The following is a 15270-nucleotide window of genomic DNA, read 5'->3' as shown; positions in this document are numbered from 1 at the left end:
TGCCATGCACATAGATACCGCCCCATCACTCCGCTCCTCTCCATGCCGGTTCCGTTACCACACTGAAGATATAACGGCATCGGCTACTGCCATGCACATAGATACCGCCCCATCACTCCGCTCCTCTCCATGCCGGTTCCGTTACGACACTGAAGATATAACGGCGTTGCCTACTGCCATGCACATAGATACCACCCCATCACTCCGCTCCTCTCCATGCCGGTTCCGTTACCACACTGAAGATGTAACGGTGTTAATCCTCACTCTCCCTGTAACCCGGAACCTCGTAGGGTGAACCACCAAGCCACTGTCATTGGGGTAACAAGCCATCTTCAGACACCTTCAATCAACTCTACTAAAAACAGGTAATTTTTTAATTGTGTGTCTTAGTGAGTTGTGTAGCGCTCTGGCAATGATATGGCGTTGGCCCACACGTGCCATCTCGGATTACAGGTTCCATTAGATTGTCTACATGTAGCGAGAGAGCTGTAACTCACTGCTTAAGACGTAAACACAGCGATAGATGTTGTCTTTTATCAAACCAATATGTTACCGGAACTGGTTCCCGAGGGTTTCATTTGCCGGAATATGTCCATGGTAGAGAATCAGTTCAGTTCCTCGAAGTTATTGTTCATAAGATAGCGATGTTGATGTACTTTGTGTCATAAGAGTGCAATATGTTTGCTTTCAGATTTCGTTATCGTGATTAGAATAACCACTTGAATGCCAACGCAACAATCACACTATTTAGAATACACGTAAATGATGTGTGTACACTGTTTCAGTTCAAGTCAATGTAAGTTTCCTATGTCGGAAGTTAAATCAATTTGCGTTTTCCTTCACAAGGGGTAAAATATATTGTTTTCTGGACAATCGGTAAAATGTATATTAGTTTCTTGTACAATCGGTTAAATATATGTTAGTTTCCTAGACAAGAGGTTAAATATATGTTAGTTTCCTAGACAAGAGGTTAAATATATGTTAGTTTCCCCTTCAAGAGGTTAAATATATGTTAGTTTCCCCTTCAAGAGGTTAAATATATGTTAGTTTTCTTGCAAGAGGTTAAATATATGTTAGTTTTCTGTACAAGAGGTTAAATATATGTTAGTTTTCTGTACAAGAGGTTAAATATGTTAGTTTCCTCATAATCGGTTAAATATATGTTAGTTTCCTAGACGAGAGGTTAAATATATGTTAGTTTCCTGTACAAGAGGTTAAATATATGTTAGTTTCCTAGACGATCGGTTAAATGTATGTTTGTTTCCTGTACAAGAGGTTAAATATATGTTAGTTTTCTGTACAAGAGGTTAAATATATGTTAGTTTTCTGTACAAGAGGTTAAATATGTTAGTTTCCTCATAATCGGTTAAATATATGTTAGTTTCCTAGACGAGAGGTTAAATATATGTTAGTTTCCTAGTCAAGAGATTAAATATATGATAGTTTTCTGTACAAGAGGTTAAATATGTTAGTTTCCTCACAATCGGTTAAATATATGTTAGTTTCCTAGACGAGAGGTTAAATATATGTTAGTTTCCTAGTCAAGAGGTTAAATATATGTTAGTTTTCTGTACAAGAGGTTAAATATGTTAGTTTCCTCACAATCGGTTAAATATATGTTAGTTTCCTAGACGATCGGTTAAATATATGTTAGTTTCCTAGTCAAGAGGTTAAATATATGTTAGTTTTCTGTACAAGAGGTTAAATATGTTAGTTTCCTCACAATCGGTTAAATATATGTTAGTTTCCTAGACGAGAGGTTAAACATATGTTAGTTTCCTAGTCAAGAGGTTAAATATATGTTAGTTTTCTGTACAATAGGTTAAATGTATGTTAGTTTCATGTACAAGAGGTTAAATATATGTTAGTTTTCTGTACAAGAGGTTAAATATATGTTAGTTTTCTGTACAAGAGGTTAAATATGTTAGTTTCCTCACAATCGGTTAAATATGTGTTAGTTTCCTAGACGAGAGGTTAAATATATGTTAGGTTCCTAGTCAAGAGGTTAAATATATGTTAGTTTTCTGTACAATAGGTTAACTGTATGTTAGTTTTCTGTACAATAGGTTAAATGTATGTTAGTTTCCTAGACTAGAGGTTAAATATATGTTTATTTTACTAGACAAGAGGTTAAATATATGTTAGTTTGCTAGACAAGAGGTTAAATATATGTTAGTTTCCTGCACAAGAGGTTAAATATATGACTTAGTTTTCTGTACAAGAGGTTAAATGTATGTTAGTTTTCTGTGCAATAGGTTATGTATATATGTCAGTATCCTATACAAGAAGTGTAATAATGGGTTAAACCAACTGAGATGATAGTGGTATACGTTCAGTAAGTCATATCTGGTGCAATGCTCAGCTACCAAAATGTGCATGTATTCCCAGTCACAGTGCATATTCGTTGTTCATGAGGATATGTCAAGCGCTTGACAATGTTTGCTTGACTTTACGGGTGTTAACTTCCGCGGGCGTGGATCTCTATAGCAACCGACCATATACAGCTGTACACCACAGTACATCATAGTACATTCAGGGTACATCACAGTACCTTCACGGTACATTCAAAGTACTTTCATAGTTCATTCAAAGTACATCACGGTACATTCCTAGTACATCAGGGTACATTCACAGTACATCATGGTACATCACAGAACATCACGGTACATTCCCAGTACATCAGGGTACATCATGGTATATTCAGGGTACATCACGGTAAACTCACAGCAGAGCACGGTACATCACAGTACGTCAGTGTACATTCACAGTATATCACGGTACATTCACAGTACGTCATGTTACATTCACAGTATATCACGGTACATTCACAGTACATCAGGGTACATTCACAGTATATCACGGTATATTCACAGTATATCACGGTACATCAGGGTACTTTCAGGGTACATCACAGTACATCACGGCACATTCACAGTACATCCACAGTACATCACGGTACATTCACAGTACATCACGGTACATTCCCAGTACATCAGGGTACATTCACAGTACATCAGGGTACATTCACAGTATATCACGGTATATTCACAGTATATCAGGGTACATTTACAGTATATCACGGCACATTCACAGAACATCACGGTACATTCACAGCACATCCATAGTACATCACGATACATTCACAGTACATCCACAGTACATCACGGTAAATTCACAGTAGAGCACGGTACATCACAGTACATCAGGGTACATTCACAGTACATCATGATACATTCACAGTATATCAAGGTACATCACAGTACATCACGGTACATTCACAGTACATCACGGTACATTAACAGTAGACCCGTAAAGATCTGGGCTAGAATAGGTCTTCAGCAGCCAATGCTTGCCGTAAATGGCGACTATGCTTGTCGTAAGAGGCGACTGACGGGATCGGGTGGTCAGGTTCGCTTACTTGGTTGATGCATGTCATCGTATCCCAATTGCGTGGATCGATGCTCATGATGTCAATCACTGGTTTGTCTGGTCCAGACTCGATTATTTACAGACCACCATCATCCAGCTGGAATAGCCATAGTTAAACAACAAACAAAACAAAAACAAACATCACAGTACATTCAGGGTAGTTTGCCTTGATTTCCTCATGTTTCCACATTTTGACATTTCCCCATTTACCTCTGTAATCTTATTATTATGAGTGTGCCTCTCGTTTGTTAACAGTTTTAGTTTACCCCCAATAATACCTTAGAATTTCTCTTGTGTTTCCACCGCATATTATAGATTAATTTTGAGTGCGTGTGATGAAAGCACCTGGAATACAGTCGTAATGGAACGATAACGTAAGACACACACGCATACCATAGCCCCCCCCTCGCATTCGCATTTTATGTCATTTTCCGCATGCGTTCACCCGCCTATGTACATATGACAGAAGTAATTAGTATAATACTTGGTATCTTACATCAGTTCCCGGTTTCTGGACAAATATGTATGTTGCGTCTCGTTCGAAAGTATGCAGTACACAGTGGTGTTCTCGAGCGATAACGATAAAGACCAACAACGATGATTTGTAACCGTCTGATTATCTTTCAAACTGTTCTACACACACATTCACTTCATACAGCCGTGATACCCCTCACGTGGTAAAAAGGGTTACTATATATATATATATCCCATTTGGGAAAGATATTCCAAACAAGCTGGTTCCCTCTGTACGCAAGGGATGTTCTCATTGCTGTGTTTATTTACGATCTGTCGATTGGTCCAAGGGAATCGTATTACTGCTTGAATTGGTCGGATAACGGCCAGAAATGTTTGGTTTGTCAAAACCTGATTATAGGTCAGATATACACTCCTCGTTAGGGCAGAGCTCAATATAGGAGGGACCCTGGAAGCGCGTGTTCTCACCTGTGGCTGCTGTAGACTGACGTGATGTCATGACGTAGGGGATGACTTATGGCAAACGAGTGTGGTATAGTGAGGTAAAGTAGGGAAGCATGTGGCAGATGCAGCGCCGCTTCTTGTGAGACGCGCATGTAAGTAGTCGGCGGATATATATATCTCTGGTGAGGGGGTACGTGGGAATATACCTGGGGCCAGAGAACCCCGACACTTTACACAACCACTGATACATGAAGTAGATACAAAATGATACCCTCCATATATCCTTATGACGTTGGTGTATCTATCCAAGATGCATACAGCCGCTTGCCGCTGTCAGATTCTGTCAGACGCTGTGTTGTGTTATCCCACTGACGTTCAGTGAAATGTAAATAATGAGCACAAATCGGATGTTGAACACATTATGGAACTTTCCTAATTACATAATTATTATTCGGGAATGCTCGGGGGGTTGTTTGTTTGTTTGTTGTTTAACCTATCAGCAATATTCAAGCGGTCGGTAAAAAATCGAGTCTGGACCAGACAATCCAGTGATTGACATCATGAGCATCGATCCACGCAGTTGGGATACGATGACATGCATCAAATCAAGTCAGCGAGCCTGGCAACCCGATCCCGTTAGTCGCCTCATACGACAAGCATTGTCGGCTCTTATGACAAGTTAATTAGTACCTTTCTTGCATATACACATATTTCTATAAGTAAGTGATGATATATGAATATCATGTGAAAATGTTTATGTTTTAGTGGAAATAATTCATTGAATCTGTTTATATAGCATGCATGTCCGAGATATTCAGAAGCACTCATAAAAGGTTTTACTTATCGGGAACCTGCACTTGACCTGGGGGATGACTCCGAGCCATGGAGTCCGTAGTGAGTATTGCTGTCCTTACCCGCAATACTGACTTGTGGCCTTGTTCCGCAAAGTGATCTGAGTAGCGTAATTCAGATAGTTTGACCCACTATGGAAACGTTCTACATAAAAGTGACAGCTGCACGCCCAGGTGTGATAGAACCGGTCGAATATGTGCACTATGGTTTCGACGGTGCCTTGCCTAAATCTACAAGGATATTCATCAAAATATTTCATTCTGTTAAAACGGAAATGTCTGTCTCCTTAATGTATACTGCACATCTCCAACACCTTTACCGATCATTGGGCTACTTCAATAGCTGACTTTGGTTGTTGGCGAACGTGTGGTGCGGTGCCAAACCACACTTTTACATTCGTGGATTTTTAAAGAGAAAAAAATGCGGTGGCAATGAAACTTAAATTACTGACACATCTATTATTGCGAGTGAACGTCCGCATGAGGCTTCGAGGTCGTCAGGATGTGTCTGATAATAGCATTTCTTTTTGCTACTTCAAATACGTTGGCGTCACTGCTGCTTGCATCATCATTGCTAATTAGTCGCCTACAGGTGATCTACAGCCTTGCTTGTCTTGTCTGTATCAGCAGGTAGCGCGTCGTGGTATACCGATTGACTGAAATAGAGGAAATTCCCTCACACGTGTCCATGAAGCAACCTTCCTAGTTCATCCATCGCAAGTCTATATTATGATAATATAATAAATCGTATGGATGTATAAATGTGTAATTGAGATACGTATATATAGTCCCTCGTGCGTTGTTGCATATAAGGCCCGCGCGGTTTTCATTCAATGGATTGAGCGTGAACCCTGTGGCATAATGCAACAGCAGTCATTGTGACACAACAGTAAGGACAGGGGCTTTATCTATGTAATCAGTCATTGTGACACAACAGTAAGAACAGGGGCTTTATCTATGTAATCAGTCATTGTGACACAACAGTAAGGACAGGGGCTTTATCTATGTGATCAGTCATTGTGACACAACAGTAAGAACAGGGGCTTTATCTATGTAATCAGTCATTGTGACACAACAGTAAGGACAGGGGCTTTATCTATGTGATCAGTCATTGTGACACAACAGTAAGGACAGGGGCTTTATCTATGTGATCAGTCATTGTGACACAACAGTAAGGACAGGGGCTTTATCTATGTAATCAGTCATTGTGACACAACAGTAAGGACAGGGGCTTTATCTATGTAATCAGTCATTGTGACACAACAGTAAGGACAGGGGCTTTATCTATGTAATCAGTCATTGTGACACAACAGTAAGGACAGGGGCTTTATCTATGTTACCAGTCATTGTGACACAACAGTAAGGACAGGTTTTTTTTATCTATGTAATCAGTCATTGTGACACAACAGTAAGGACAGGTTTTTTTTATCTATGTAATCATTCATTGTGACACAACAGTAAGGACAGGGGCTTTATCTATATTACCAGTCATTGTGACACAACAGTAAGGACAGGGGCTTTATCTATGTTAGCAGTCATTGTGACACAAGTTGTCGTCTGGTAGTGTGTGGAGTTGCTTTGCCTGACAGCTCTAAGTGTAACGAGCAGTATGTGTTTCCTCCAATACACTCACTATAAACTTCACCACGCAACACTGCTGCTACACCCCACCCCCCTCGGTACATCCGGGTTGCTGGTGCTTCCTGGTACTGGTTGCCCGCATAACACCATGCATAGTACTTGCTTTGTCTTATGCAAAAAACAGATGACAATGAAAACACCTGGTTGGCTAACTCATTCGTTCCTGGCCTATCCTATCGTTTTGTACAAAAGGTGAAGCGCACTCGTATCTTTATCATATATATTCCGATATATTGGATAAAACAAGCATCTATCTGCCAGTCTCGTGTAACAAAACTTTCTAATACATCTTTAAATAGGAAGCTATGTACTGTGTTAATGAATCACACCAGTATAAGATGTCATCAAATTTTTATGCTATATGAGCATGCCCTAAATTTCTTTACAAGGAATAAAATATCACAATTAATAAATGAGTATGTTTCATTGTTACATGTATGGTATATGTAGTTTTACATTGTTAAATATGCGTGGTATATGTAGTTTTACATTGTTACATATGTGTGGTATATGTAGTGTTACATTGTTACATATGTGTGGTATATGTAGTGTTACATTGTTACATATGTGTGGTATATGTAGTCTTACATGTGTATGGTATATGTGGTGTTACATTGTTAAATATGCGTGGTATATGTAGTGTTACATTGTTACATATGTGTGGTATATGTAGTTTTACATATGTATGGTATATGTGGTGTTACATTGTTACATATGAGTGGTATATGTAGTGTTACATATGTGTGGTATATGTAGTTTTACATAACCAGGCTGTACGAATGCGGTATATATATTTTTCTGGACATATCTGGAAATAGGAGCTAAAAGTATCTGCCCCGTTCTTCTTTTCACTATCTCATAAAACTTGATTTAATATAGTAAAGCTATAATATATATTTAAGTACTTTTGGAAAAACTTGTTAGAATTTTTGTTTAGACGCCGGCTAAGACGACAATGAGTGCATTTTCAAAAGCAGCGGACGTAAAATGTGTCCCGTGTGACGCGACTCCAGTTTCTATAGCCATGCGATAATGCTTGAGTGAAACTTGAGCCCGGATCAACATATGTTTTTTTGATAGTCCTCCATGTACCTCACAACTGTCTGATTGCTTCGAACCATTGTTTGACATGATATTGCATGTGTTTGTCTTGCTATATTTGTTAATACATTAGTACACAGTGAACGCTTTTCTTGTATACCCACACGACCACAAAAGGTAAATCTTTTGGAGGGCTTTATGAGATAATGTGGTGCGTAACAATTCTGTTTTCAAAGAAACGCGATATGTATTACGCATTTAATGTAAGCGTTTTAACGTATACTAATTGATCCAAGTGCACATGAGAAGGACCTGAACGTAATTATGTTGGTGCACTGCACAAATGCAATGTACATATCTGCTCCCATCCGGAATGTGTGATGTACTTTTCCGACGACACTAACTCACGTGCTACTGCAGAAACCACATGCTTATTGTTTATTGCTCAGGCATTCTGTGCACACTCGCAGGAACATTGTGTTGCGGCATCACCTGCCAAAAACAGAAACTTGCGCACACTTCAAAAGTGTTAGAAACTCCACGCAGGCCAATGCGTTCATCCCCACTTTCTGATACTTTATCCGGTCGGAAGAACAATACGCATAAAAGTTACAACATAGCTCAGTGCAAAAATATTGAAATCTAACAACATTGTAAATTTTGCTCTATGCAAATAGCCAAAAACTATTTGAGAATTATTTGACATAGACCACATGTTCTAAAGCATCTCCTAAACTTCTGTGAAATGTATCGGAACCACCCATTTGTTCATTAGTTGTCGACCCATAGCGTTCCAGGTCATCGTCACCATCACTTGCCATGATGACGTCGTTAGATGGCACGACCAGCCACAATAACGGAGTCATTGTTTGTGTCAGATCAGCCACCATGGTGACGTATTTGCTGTGTCAGATCAGCAACCATGAAGTCATTGCTGTGTCAGATCAGCCACCATGAAGTCATTGCTGTGTCAGATCAGCCACCATGGTGAAGTCATGCTGTGTCAGATGAGCCACCATGATGAAATCATTACTGTGTCAGATCAGCCACCATGAAGTCATTGCTGTGTCAGATCAGCCACCATGGTGAAGTCATGCTGTGTCAGATCAGCCACAGTGATGAAATCATTACTGTGTCAGATCAGCCACCATGAAGTCATTGCATTGTCAGATCAGCCACCATGCTGAAATCATTGCTGTGTCAGATCAGCCACCATGAAGTCATTGTTGTGTCAGATCAGCCACCATAAAGTCATTGCTGTGTCAGATCAGCCACCATGCTGAAATCATTGCTGTGTCAGATCAGCCACCATGAAGTAATTGCTGTTTCAGATCAGCCACCATGAAGTCATTGCTGTATCACATCAGCGGCCATGAAGTCATTGCTGTGTCAGATCAGCCACCATGAAGTCATTGCTGTGTCAGATCAGCGACCATGATGAAGTCATAGCTGTGTCAGATCAGCGGCCATGATGAAGTCATAGCTGTGTCACATCAGCGGCCATTAAGTCATGGCTGTGTCAGATCAGCCACTATGGTGAAGTCATGCTGAGTCAGATCAGCCACCATGATGAAATCATTACTGTGTCAGATCAGCCACCATGGTGAAGTCATTGCTGCGTCAGATCAGCCACTATGGTGAAGTCATTGCTGCGTCAGATCAGCCACCATGAAGTCATTGCTGTGTCAGATTAGCCACCATGCTGAAATCATTGCTGTGTCAGATCAGCCACCATGAAGTAATTGCTGTGTGAAGTCAGCCATTATGGTGAAGTTATTGCTTTGTCAGATTAGCCACCATGCTGAAATCATTGCTGTGTCAGATCAGCGGCCATGAAGTCATTGCTGTGTCAGATCAGCGACCATGAAGTCATTGCTGTGTCAGATCAGCCACCATGAGGTCATTGCTGTGTCAGATTAGCCACCATGCTGAAATCATTGCTGTGTCAGATCAGCGGCCATGAAGTAATTGCTGTGTCAGATCAGCGGCCATGAAGTAATTGCTGTGTCAGATCAGCCACCATGAAGTCATTGCTGTGTCAGATCAGCCACCATGCTGAAATCATTACTGTATCAGATCAGCGACCATGATGAAGTCATAGCTGTGTCAGATCAGCGACCATGAAGTCATTCCTGTGTCAAGTCAGCCATCAAGGTGAAGTCATTGCACTGTCAGAGCAGCCACTATGATGAAGTCATTGCTGTGTCAGATCAGCCACCTGGTGAAGTCATGCTGTGTAAGATCAGCCACCATGATGAAATCATTAGTGTGTCAGATCAGCCACCATGAAGTCATTGCTGTGTCAGATCAGCCACCATGGTGAAGTCATGCTGTGTCAGATTAGCCACCATGGAGAAGTCATTGCTGCGTCAGATCAGCCACCATAAAGTCATTGCTGTGTCAGATCAGCCACCATAAAGTCATTGCTGTGTCAGATCAGCCACCATGGTGAAGTCATGCTGTGTCAGATCAGCCACCATGATGAAATCATTACTGTGTCAGATCAGCCACCATGAAGTCATTGCTGTGTCAGATCAGCCACCATGGTGAAGTCATGCTGTGTATGATCAGCCACCATGATGAAATCATTACTGTGTCAGATCAGCCACCATGGTGAAGTCATGCTGTGTCAGATCAGCCACCATGATGAAATCATTACTGTGTCAGATTAGCCACCATGGAGAAGTCATTGCTGCGTCAGATCAGCCACCATGGTGAAGTCATGCTGTGTCAGATCAGCCACCATGAAGTGACTGCTCTGTCAGATCAGCCACCATGAAGTCATTGCTGTGTCAGATCAGCCACCATGGTGAAGTCATGCTGTGTCAGATTAGCCACCATGGAGAAGTCATTGCTGCGTCAGATCAGCCACCATGGTGAAGTCATGCTCTGTCAGATCAGCGGCCATGAAGTCATTGCTCTGTCAGATCAGCCACCATGAAGTGATTGCTGTGTCAGATCAGCCACCATAAAGTCATTGCTGTGTCAGATCAGCCACCATAAAGTCATTGCTGTGTCAGATCAGCCACCATATAGTCATTGCTGTGTCAGATCAGCCACCATGCTGAAATCATGCTGTGTCAGATCAGCCACCATGCTGAAATGATTACTGTGTCAGATCAGCCACCATGAAGTCATTGCTGTGTCAGATCAGCTACCATGGTGTAGTCATTGCTGTGTCAGATAAGCCACCATGATGAAATCATTACTGTGTCAGATCAGCCACCATGGTGAAGTCATGCTGTGTCAGATCAGCCACCATGATGAAATCATTACTGCGTCAGATCAGCCACGAAGGTGAAGTCATGCTTTGTCAGATTAACCACCATGGAGAAGTCACTGCTGCGTCAGATCAGCCACCATGAAGTCATTGCTGTGTCAGATCAGCCACCATAAAGTCATTGCTGTGTCAGATCAGCCACCATGAAGTCATTGCTGTGTCAGATCAGCAATCATTGTGAAGTCATTGCTGTGTCAGATTAGCCACCATGCTGAAATCATTGCTGTGTCAGATCAGCCACCATGCTGAAATCATTACTGTGTCAGATCAGCCACCACGAAGTCATTGCTTTGTCAGATCAGCAACCATGAAGTCATTGCTGTGTCAGATCAGCCAACATGGAGTCATTGCTGTGTCAGATCAGCCACCATGAAGTCATTCCTGTGTCAGATCAGCCACCATGAAGTCATTGCTGTGTCAGATCAGCAACCATGCTGAAATCATTGCTGTGTCAGATCAGCCACCATGCTGAAATCATGCTGTGTCAGATCAGCCACCATGCTGAAATCATTACTGTGTCAGATCAGCCACCATGAAGTCATTACTGTGTCATATCAGCCACCATGGTGTAGTCATTGCTGTGTCAGATAAGCCACCATGATGAAATCATTACTGTGTCAGATCAGCCACCATGGTGAAGTCATGCTGTGTCAGATCAGCCACCATGATGAAATCATTACTGCGTCAGATCAGCCACCATGGTGAAATCATGCTTTGTCAGATTAACCACCATGGAGAAGTCACTGCTGCGTCAGATCAGCCACCATGAAGTCATTGCTGTGTCAGATCAGCAATCATTGTGAAGTCATTGCTGTTTCAGATTAGCCACCATGCTGAAATCATTGCTGTGTCAGATCAGCCACCATGCTGAAATCATTACTGTGTCAGATCAGCCACCACGAAGTCATTGCTTTGTCAGATCAGCAACCATGAAGTCATTGCTGTGTCAGATCAGCCAACATGGAGTCATTGCTGTGTCAGATCAGCCACCATGAAGTCATTCCTGTGTCAGATCAGCCACCATGAAGTCATTGCTGTGTCAGATCAGCCACCATGCTGAAATCATTACTGTGTATGATCAGCGACCATGATGAAGTCATAGCTGTGTCAGATCAGCGACCATGAAGTCATTCCTGTGTCAAGTCAGCCATCATGGTGAAGTCATTGCACTGTCAGATCAGCCACCATGATGAAGTCATTGCTGTGTCAGATTAGCCACCTTGCTGAAATCATTGCTGTGTCAGATCAGCCACCACGAAGTCATTGCTTTGTCAGATCAGCAACCATGAAGTCATTGCTGTGTCAGATCAGCCAACATGAAGTCATTGCTGTGTCAGATCAGCCACCATGATGAAGTTATGGCTGTGTCAGATCAGCCACCATGATGAAATCATTGCTGTGTCAGATCAGCCACCATGATGAAATCATTACTGTGTCATATCAGCCACCATGGTGAAGTCATGCTGTGTCAGATCAGCCACCATGATGAAATCATTACTGTGTTAGATCAGCCACCATGGTGAAGTCATTGCTGTGTCAGATCAGCCACCATGAAGTCATTGCTGTGTCAGATCAGCCACCATGATGAAGTCATCGCTGTGTCAGATCAGCCACCATGCTGAAATCATTGATTTGTCAGATCAGCCACCATGAAGTCATTGCTGTGTCAGATCAGCCACCATGAAGTCATTGCTGTGTCAGATCAGCCACCATGATGGAAGTCGCATAGGGGTAATCACATAGCTATAAATCTATATTTAGAAATTCCTTTCTTGTGGGTGTTATAAGTACATACTAAACAGATAAGTAATATCTGACATACCCAGATCTACTCAGCACCTCATATATCTTCTCGCGCAACGACACATATTCATAAATAACAAGGGAACAGTAACTATATAAACTGTGCTGTAAACGGGAAGTACTAGTACGTAATATAGACTGGTTTAATCTGCTAAGTGACTTGCAGTGCCTGAGTGACTTGTCTCCTCGTGTGCAACAGGTCGGCTGATTCCACGATGTTTTCGGTTCTTCAGTTCAAGCGCAATGTCTATCTCAGCACCAAAAACAAACGGGCGTAACGGAAGTTCGACCAAGCATGCATTCGACATGCCTGCATACTGCCGTTTGTAACGTATATCCGATGGGTGTTGTTTAAAGTAAGCTCTGTTTAAAAATAAGGACATCATGAGACAAGTCGATGACAGCAAAGATGAAGGTCATAAACACATTTTCGTACATGTAAATAGAACATATTTGGACCCTTGTCAAATATACATATGACGGGTGATAACATATTACATTCTCATTCGTGTATAAATGAAGATATATGGTAATGTAGCGTACATTGTAGAGGAATAAAGTTACATTATGTGTTTAGACATGTTCATTAACATTCTCAAACACTCTTCATCATTTCATTTAACGTTACATTTATGACACAATACACCTCTGGTGGTACAACTATAAGCGTGTGTGCAAGTACACAACAATTACATATTTCTCTTTTACAAAACACGCTTCGTGTGCTTAGCTCACCTGCACCCAAGACCTTTTGGTGACCTTTGACATGAAATATTCATCCATGTTCGTCGCAATCCTTTAATGTTGTTAGTGCTCTGCCCATGAAACGTTGACAGCACGTTTTTTACAAAATGTTCGCCAAGTGTATTCAAATGGTTTTGACACATTTGTTATCTATTTTCAGAATAAATGCATACAGAAACTTCATCTTTTCTTCATTACGTGTTTTAATTATTTACACAAAAATTCTGGAATAGAAAAGATATGTCAAAGGAACCTGGATAAAAAGGACAAAATAATGCTTCAATTGCCATTGATTAAATGTAGTCAAAAGCTGTTGCATTTTAACTTCTTGGTTGATATTTAAATATTGCCGAAAATGTTTAGCATTGTATATGCGTATTAAACCTGTATGACATTGATGATGTATATACTTTTGCATTTATACAATATCTTAAACTTTTCATCACATAATGCAGTTTCGATATTGTCTTTGACAATTCTAAAATTTATTTGTGAATATTTGTACTGGGAATCAGAATATGACCATTTTTGCCTGATTTGTTTGTTTGTTTGTTTGTTTGTTTGTTTGTTGTTTAACGCCGCACTCAGCAATATCCCAGCTATATGACGGCGGTCTGTAAGTAAGTCTGTAATCAAGTCTGGACCAGACAATCAAGTGATTAACATGAACATCGATCCACGCCATTGGGATCGATGACATGCATCAACCAGCAACCTATGCTTGTGCTAAGATCGTAAGAGACGACTGAAGAGATTGGGGAGTCTGTGTGAGACGTGTGTGTGTGTGTGTGTGTGTGTGTGTGTGTGTGTGTGTGTGTGTGCTCTTATACTAGTCCGGCATGAGTCTATAGTGTCACTGAGATACCATGCTGCAATTGCCAAACGCCATGGACGGTTACAAGTACCTAATACCCCTATCACACCACACTAGTTCTCAATACGTTCGTGAAAATGTTGTCGAACGGGCTCCAACTGTGTATGAACGTAGTGGACGTAGTAGCAACTATTGACAGTCTTTTTACGAACTTCATGGACGGGCTCGGACGGGGAGGGTGCTCTTGAACGTGCGTTCATCCCCACTTTCTGATACTTTATCCGTTCGGAAGAACAATACACATAAAAGTTACAACATAACTCAGTGCAAAAATATTGAAATCCACTTCTCTTTGGAGGCATGATGTGTACAGCTCGGAGCCCTGAACTTGAATGAAGACTGACTACAACGCGTTCGGAGTCGGGCCAGGACGCGAATACACACGCACTTGGGACGACATGAGGACGTACTGCGAACGAGTTGGTCGGGTTAAGAATTAGTTAGAACTGGCTTGGACGTATTGTGAACGGGGTAGAACGAGGTTGAACTGGTTAAGAACGCGTTCAGAACGGCTACGGACGTTCTCGAACTGCTTCGAAACGTTGTCGGGATAAGGTGAACGGGCACTTTTACACGATCTGAACTGGATACAGACTGGCTAAGAACGAGATAGACGTATTGAGGACTGCTTATGAACGAACTAGCATCGTATTTTATGCCAAACTACGCGTTCTACCGTGATCACAGCC

At 41.3% G+C, this 15270-nt stretch overlaps 1 protein-coding gene across 1 annotated transcript in view; it reads left to right on the top strand.

The window, feature by feature from the left end:
* The first annotated feature begins 226 nt into the window (after positions 1-226).
* Positions 227-15270, top strand: part of LOC124152171 (supervillin-like) — a 180564-nt gene continuing 165520 nt past the window's right edge. The window contains exon 1 of the mRNA XM_046524995.2: positions 227-365. The gene's annotated coding sequence lies outside the window, so the exon portion shown is untranslated. The remainder of the gene's footprint in view (positions 366-15270) is intronic.

Source organism: Haliotis rufescens, unplaced genomic scaffold (genome assembly GCF_023055435.1).
Source record: "Haliotis rufescens isolate VD_foot unplaced genomic scaffold, xgHalRufe1.0.p SCAF_4, whole genome shotgun sequence".
Lineage (NCBI taxonomy): Eukaryota > Metazoa > Mollusca > Gastropoda > Lepetellida > Haliotidae > Haliotis > Haliotis rufescens.
This window is presented reverse-complemented; position numbering and strand designations above follow the sequence as displayed.